Here is an 8,877-nt window from a genome sequence, read left to right on the forward strand (position 1 = left end):
GAGAGAATAAAATCAGATACAGTTCTTTCATCATTACAAATTTTTTTCCACAAACAGCCGTACTCAGAATGTTATAGATGATAGTGATCCAGAAGTGGATGAAGTTATTATGGATGATACACCTTCCAATAATAATAACGCTAGGGGTGGTTCAACGGATCCTCCCAACAATGATATTGGGGGTAGTTCAGTTGCACCTCTTAATAATATTAGGGATAGCCTAATTATTTCTTCTCAACATCACTCAAAGAGAGATAAAGATGAGGATAAGAAAATGCAAGACCTTGAAAACAAAGTCAATGCTTTGATGTCCGCTCAGGAAGTAAAGAAGACGGGTATTCCGTGTCCCTATCTAAGAGAATAGGATTCAATTCCATACTCAGAAAAATTCAATCTGATTAACTTCACACCGTTTGATGGGAAGAGCTCACCTACTCAGCACTTGATTTATTTCAAGTCTTATTTGGGCATGATCTCTGGAAACGAGTGTAGGCATAAAAAATTACTTATAGGTTCTCGCACATAGGTCGAGATGAAAAAAAGACGATAAATATTACTATCTGAATCAAGAAGGATTATTTGAGACAAAGGAGATCATTCGATAATGTAAAGAAGTTAAAAAGCACATGAAGTAAGTCGGCGAAGCGTACGAGTCTGTGAAACATGCTAAACGATAAAGGAATAACTTAACCAGGAGTTGTGCTTCGCCCACAAAAGGATGAAGTACCATGTGTGTCTCCCCTATTTCATGAGTGTCTTGCCTATGGGAGGTTGTATATCTCTTTGTAAGCTTTCCAACTCATCTTGGATTACCTCATTCCGAGATCGGACGAGGAACTTAGAGCCAAAATAGTCGAGACAGCACAAACTGTCCTGGAAGTACGAGATAGTCACAACTGTCTCGGAATACGAGATAGTTACAACTATTTTGCACCAAATATGAAAAGGTCAAAGAATAAAAGTTATAGATCTCTTCGTCAGCTTTCCAACGCATCTCGTATCATCTCATTCTGATAACGGACGAGAGAGTTAGAGCCAAAATACCCGAGATAACACAAACTATCTCGGAAGTACGAGACAGTCACAACTGTCTCAGAATGCAAGACAGTTACAACTGTCTTGCATAAAATATGAAGAATCTCAAAAGATAAAAGTTGTAGATCTCTTCGTCAGTTTTCCAATTCATCTTGGATCATCTCATTCCGATATCAGACGAGGAAGTTAGAGCCAAAATAGCCGAGACAGCACAAACTGTCTCGGAAGTGCGAGACAGTCACAACTGTCTCGGAATGCGAGAAAGTTATAATTGTCTCGCACCAAATCTAAAGAAGAATAAAAGATAAAAGTTGTAGATCTCTTTGTCAGATTTCCAATGAATCTTGGATCATCTCATTCCGATATCGAATGAGGGAGTTAGAGCCATAATACCTGATATAACACAAACTATCTCGGAAGTGCGAAACAGTCACAACTGTCTCGGAATGTGAGACAGTTACAACTGTTTCGCACCAAATCTGAAGAAGCTCAAAAGATAAAAATTGTATATCTCTTCGCCAGCTTTATAATGCATCTTAGATCATCTCATTCCGATATCGGACGAGAGAGTTAGAGCCAAAATAGTCGAGACAGGACAAACTGTCTCGGAAGTGCGAGACACACAGCCCTGTCTCGGCCACAGAGTTGCTTACAACACATTTTTTGACGGTTTTTTGGCTTCATAACTGCTTGAGATCAACCATAAACATGGGAAGATAGTTACAAACTAAAAATAGGCCTACTAACCTCATAAAAAGATGGTATTTAAGTAATGGGACGGTGGTTACAAAAGGGGCTGGGCATTTTTAGAGCAGATTCAAGAGCATAGAGCACAGAGAGCAGAGAAGATTGGGCGAATTTCAAGAGCTCATCTCCTTCCAACAATTAGGAGGTTCCTTAAGATCTAAGCTTTGACTTCGAATTTCAAGAGCTCATCTCCTTCCAACAATTAGGAGGTTCCTTAAGATCTAAGCTTTGACTTGATCTTAAGAAGAGTGTTCATCTTACTTCGATAATCCTTAAGATCTAAGCTTTGACTTGATCTTAAGAAGAGTGTTCATCTTACTTCGATAAGATATTCACTGACTCTATTCTTACTTCTAAACAAAGGAAGAATCCCCAAAGCCTTCACGATTCAATCAGAATCCGTGATTCGGTGGTCCACGGGCTAACGCACCCCCAGCACAGGCAAAGATCCCGCATAAGCAGCGATCCAAACAATCCTGCGTTTATTTCTAAGGAGCTTGTAATTTAATTTTTGTTGTAAAGAGTAGTTTTACAAAGTACGAAACTTACTCTTTTATATTCATTGTAATCGATAAACAGTTATAATAAATTCTACAACAAAACTTGTTCCTGACGCAAACAAACTGGCGACCACAGTGGGAGCCAACAGTCTCGCTACCGAGACCGTCGTGTCACAGTCGATCATCAAGATACCGATTGAATCCATGGTAGAGTACGAGTTCGACCAAGCCAAGTTTGAGGAGTACATCTCCTCATCCTCATTAAGGTCCTCCTCGCACCGCATGTGTAGGGAGATCTCATCCTCAAAGAAGGTTTACACACTGATAAAGACTCAGAGTGACGACTCTCGCCCAAAAGTTGTTGAGGCTGCCCCTCGCAATGTTATCCCGGCATCCAATAAGGCCGAAAGCTCTGATCATAAAGGCTCCTCCCCAGTTATGGAGTCGTCCAATGAAAGATCACCAACTCTGACAAAGAGGACTCGTCAGAGGCAACGTCAACGCCTGGCTCGTCAGCTTGCTAGGGCTTTGGAACAAATTGATGGAGTTCGCTACTACGTGGATCTGGAGTCGAGGAAACATCAAGTGGTCCAATTGCCTCAGCGACAAGCCACTCACATCTCTTCTAATCTCACTACAGAGGAATGGGTTTTCGTCAAAAGAGCCCGTTCGACCTTTAAGGAACGCATCCAGAAGCATCGTGCAAACGTCGCTCATGCCCGTGCCCTGGTGCAACAAATTCAAGAAAGGAAGAAGGAAACGGTGGCCAAAGAACCACCAAAGCTCTGTAAAGTTTGGATTCCAAGGTCCAGAGTTGTGCAAAATCAGCATTCGGAGGCCGTCAAGAATCAGCCCTTTGGCCAAGACAGTGGAGACTGTCTCGCCCAAAGAGCCTTTGTCCGAGACAGTCTCAACTGTCTCGCCCAAAGAGACTTTATCCGAGACAGTAGCAAGTGTCTCGCCCAAAGAACAACCCCCGAAGCTAATCCTTCGACTCTGTTGACATCCGCTCCTCGTCTGTCTGCTCCAAATATATCTGCTGCATCATCAGTGAAGCCTTGGGTCAACCCTGACCTGTTAAAAATTAAAATCACAATGGCGGATCGTCTTGGTCCTTTACACAAAGATTAAGGCAAAGCTTTGGTCAAGGAACGCTTAGGTCCGGTGAACAAAATCCAAATGGCTCTTTAGGCTGGGGGTTGTACGCGTCCTCCCACCAACCCAAAGCAATCTCAAGTTGGGAAAATCTTGATTTCCACCCACTTGGGAGTTCATATTGAAACTTAGAAGCCTGTTAAGACTCCACACCCACAGAGGGCTGGTTCTAAACGTGCGACTCCTGAGAATGCTAACAAGACTGTACATTTCCAGAAGAAGACGTGTCCGCAAAAAGACAACATTATACCTGGGAGGTCACACTTACAGATGATAGGGTGCTCCGACAATCATACCGATGAGTTGTACTATCAAGCTGGGGGTGTAAACAAGTCACAAAAAAGGACTATTCGAGAAACAAGTCCTCATTGTATGTGAGAAACTCATCAAGGCGGTATTGTCGGAATGTAACTGTTCTGAATCAGTTTCACCAAGTGTCTCCGTATTCCAAAGACTGTCCACTGAAATGTCCAAACCCAAGCCAAGATATTTCCACAAGAGGCCTTCTATTCGAGGAAAAGAGTTCCTCGAAGTCACCATCAACATGACGGACAGAAGAAGACAACGTATCACCAACACTGATTCGGATTTCTCTCCAGGAGTAAGTGTTGGCCGAGGTCTTTCTTAGAAAATGTCACAACTGCAATTAAGAGCCGATCGTCATAGGGATTACAAGAGAATGCATGAAGGAATGTCCTCGGAGGATGAACTTTCGGACACTTATTCTGCGATCGCTTCGGATGATACAATATCTAGCACGGGGCGAGCCAGAGAAGTGATCACAATTACTCCTGATCAGTTTGCTCAAATACTTCAAGAAGCTCTAGCCAAGCAACGTGAAGAAATTAGAGCTGAGATCAGTTTGCTCAAATACTTCAAGAAGCTCTAGCCAAGCAACGTGAAGAAATTAGAGCTGAGATGAAGATGGAGATGGAGTTGGCTAAGAAGCTCTAGCCAAGCAACGTGAAGAAATTAGAGCTGAGATGAAGATGGAGATGGAGTTGGCTATCCAGCAAATGAGAGAATTACAAGCTCAACGGATTTAACCTCCTAAGTCCAGTCAGCGAGCTGAATCCAGCCGTCACACTCAGAATGTTGTAGATGACAGTGATCCAGAAGTGGACGAAGTTATTATGGATGATACACATCCCAATAACAATAACGCTGGGGGTGATTCAACAGATCCTCCCAACAACGATATTGGGGGTAGTTCAATTGTGCCTCTTAATAACACTGGGGGTGGCCCAATTATTTCTGCTCAATATCACTCAAAGAGAGATGAAGATGAGGACAAGAAAATACAAGACCTTGAAAACAAAGTCAATGCTTTGATGTCCGCTCAGGAAATAAAGAAGACAGGTATTCCGTGTCCCTATCTAAGAGAATGAAATTCAATACCGTACCCGACAAAATTCAACCTGATTAACTTCACACCGTTTGACGGGAAGGGCTCGCATACTCAGCACTTGATTTATTTTAAGTCTCACTTGGGTGTGATCTCTGGAAACGAGGCTTTGATGGTCCAGTTATTCATTGACACCCTTCATGGGCCCGCCTTCAATTGGTACCAACGTTTCCAACCAGGAAGCATCAACTGCTGGAATGACATGAAAAGTTTGTTCCTCAACAACTTCTTTGATGATGACACTGAAGTGTCAATCGGAACTCTTATGGATGAGAAACAAAAAGACGGAGAGTCAGTCGATAATTTTGTCAAGCGCTTCCGTAACAAGACAATGAATTGCAGAGATCCTGTCACAAAGGAGTTCATCCTTCAAACATGCCATAACAATCTCTCCATTAATATTCTGGAAGCCCTAGGGGTCGTGCCTTCAGCAACTTGGAAAGAGTTAAAACTACGTGGCGAACAAACTGAACGCTTCCTTCAAAGAAAGAAAACTGAAAGAAGCCAACCGACGATATCTACAACCACTGTGAATGTTAATAAAACGTAATAACAGCAACCATGGAGGCAACAGAAGACTCCCGATCTGAAGTTCCAGAAGGAGTATTCTTTCGAAGATGATGAAGTTCCAGCCATCTTGAAATACCTCCTCGCTAATGACAAAATCGAGCTACCACCTATTAAAGATCAGGAAGGTGCTAGGATGATTACAGATCCAAACTACTGTGCATACCACAGAAGGGTTCTTCATCCCACCAAGGTTTGCTTCAGCCTCAAAAACAAAATCCAAGCCTTAATTAACTCCGATGTCATAACAGCAAAATAAGCTAAATAAGGACTCTATACAACTCCATTGGGTGCACGAGTATAAACTGTTTCCCCTGACTCCGATGAGTACACGAGTATAAACTGCTTCTTCATGTAACTCCTATGAGTATATGAGTATAAACTACTTCTCCATGTAACTCCATTGGGTGCACGAGCATAAACGTTTTCCCCTAACTCCAACGAGTACATGAGTATAAACTGCTTCTCCATGTAACTCCGAAGAGTATACGAGTATAAACTGCTTCTTCATGTAACTCCTAACTGCTTCTCCATGTAACTCCGAAGAGTATACGAGTATAAACTGCTTCTTCATGTAACTCCGAAGAGTTTAAGAGTATAAACTGCTTCTCCAAAGAGTATACGAGTATAAACTGCTTCTTCATGTAACTCCGAAGAGTTTAAGAGTATAAACTGCTTCTCCCTTTCCTTCGACAGGTATACGAGGTTAAACTACTTCCCTTACTTTCAACAACGGGAAGTTCCTAGAGAATATTACTCTTGATATTCTTAAGGATAACCCAATAATATGGACGAATATAATTGGATTCAGATTCGCCAAAGAGCTGGGGGTGGAATACCTCAGATCATTCCAATGGGAAGTTCCTAGAGAATATTACACATGGTATTTTTAAGGATAACCCAAAACCAATTGATTATTCAAGGTGAAAACCAATCATCAGAATAATTTATTTTTAATCATGATTAAGAACCTCCCACTGTGCCTATTTAATCATTTTCAAGATGATTAAAACTCTCCTACTGTGACTTTCGGAGCACTATTTGTTAAGATGAGATTCAATGACTTCATCGGGTCAATCTTCCCTCACGAAACTCCTACTAAGTAATTGTGGAGTGCTTAATAATTCACAGTCCTCCACCACAAAATCTCTCACTGATCAAATTAATTGACGGTGGGTCCACCAAAATTCTTCACGGTTGAATCCATTCAAACTCCCACTGTGTCTAAGCCTTTAATATCCCTATTGTTGAAGTCCTGACACGACATCTAAAATTTTAATCAGCTGATCCATAGTGATTATCAAACCCCTTCGTGTTAAGTCCTTATCGCTTGACACCAAAAACTCCCACCAGGTGTTGTGTACAAGTTAACATTCCCATCGTTATTTGTACATCGCTCCCACTTCTTATTTGGTCAAACCTTCCTATAGTTAAGACCAAAGCCAAAATCCCCTCTCGATTCCTTTCATGAACGAGAGGTTTGCTTTCAAAGCTGAGATTTCCTTTTGGCAAACGAAAGGGCCTCAATTCCATTTGAACAATTTAGCATATTAAAGGTAAAGTTATCTTAACTCTCATTTGGTCAAACTTTTAAACAGTTAGGGCCAAAACCAAAATCCCCTCTTGATTTTTTCCATGAACGAGAGGTTCACATATTGAACGATCAAACCTTTAAACAGTTAGGATCGTCTCAAACTCACATTTGGTCAAACATTTAAACAGTTAGGGCCAAAGCCAAAACCTCCTCTTGATTCTTTCCATGAACGATAAGTCCACATATTGAACGATCAAACCTTTAAACAGTTAGGATCATCTCAAACTCACATTTAGTCAAACCTTTAAACAGTTAGGGCCAAAGCCAAAATCCCCTCTTGATTCCTTTCATGAACGAGAGGACCACTTACAAATTGAACGATCAAACCTTTAAACATTTAGGATCGTCTAAAACTCTCATTTGGTCAAACCTTTAAACAGTTAGGACCTAAGATAAAATCCCCTCTCGATTTCTTCCATGAACGAGAGAACCACAAACTGAACGATCAAACCTTTAAACAGTTAGGATCATCTCAAATTCTCATTTGGTCAAACCTTTAAACAGTAAGGACCAAAGCCAAAATCCCCTCTCGATTCCTTCCATGAACGAGAGGTCCACAAATTGAACGATCAAACCTTTAAACATATAGGATCATCTCAAACTCCCATTTGGTCAAACCTTTAAACAGTTAGGACCAAAATCGGAATCACCTCTCGATAAATGAAAGGTTTCCACACATTCCCCACTCGGTCAAACCTTTAAACAGTTAGGACCAAAGTTGGAATTCCATCTCGATAAATGAGATATCCACTTTTAGATTGGATAATCAATGTTAGGACCAAAGTTGGAATTCCATCTCGATAAATGAGATATCCACTTTTAGATTGGATAATCAATCCTTATAACAGTTAGGGTTATAACGTTACATGCAGAACAAACTTAAACAATCTGCATGCTAGCCCGATTCAAACGGTAATCGGTAAAGGCTTATCAAATCTGTTGATGGCTGAGGATTTACCAAAAATCCTATAAGTATTTATTCTGAGTAGGATAAACAATCATAATAAAGTTTAAGCTCTGCTAAACTCAAGGAAGACACAAATTCAGCCCGAATTCCACCTTTCTTCAAGCGGGACAATTGAACCCGCCTCAGACACACGAGGTAGGGTATATTGTCTCGCACACACAAGACATCATCGAAAAAGCCTCTCCAGTGATTGTGGTCATATCAGCTCTAATGACTGGTCCTACAATCAAAATCCCTCGGTGATTAAGTAAAAAACCGACAAATGTATAACGATCCACGCCAGGAGAAACTCCGTACAGGCAGATGAACCGACTTCAACACTTGGTCTTACAGTCTCTACACTTGGGCTTGCCATGTCCCAACACCAGTCAATGCATTACAACGAAAGTCTATTCTAGCCAACGCGTCGATAATTCCGCCGAAACAAGGCTCAGGATGAAACATCAGTTCAAGGAATTAATTCAGGGAGTTCAATCATGACTCAGATACAAAATCCCGACGAAGGTGATTAGTTCAACGTCAACCCAACGACACGAGCTAATTTAAAAATCAACACGCCAGTTTCAGTTCAAGATTTTGACAATGGTCAAGCGATAAACGTAACACCGGAAAAATTTTAGTTATCCGACAAAAAAAACTAAATAGACTAAAAGTTAAATAAGTCAATGAATTAATGGCCAGGTGTATCATATCCAAAGTATTCCAGCCTTTTTTATAAAAGAATGAGGCTGAAACACTTTGGAGGGGGTATTTGTAGGCATAAAAAATTGCCTATAGATTCTCGCACATAGCTCGAGATGAAAAAAATACGATAAATATTACTATCTGAGTCAAGGAGGATTATCTAAGTTAAAGGAGATCATCTGATATTGTAGAGAAGCTAAAAAACACATGAAGTAAGTCAGTG

The sequence above is a fragment of the Asparagus officinalis genome, chromosome 7 (assembly GCF_001876935.1).
Source record: "Asparagus officinalis chromosome 7, Aspof.V1, whole genome shotgun sequence".
Taxonomy (NCBI): Eukaryota; Viridiplantae; Streptophyta; class Magnoliopsida; order Asparagales; family Asparagaceae; genus Asparagus; species Asparagus officinalis.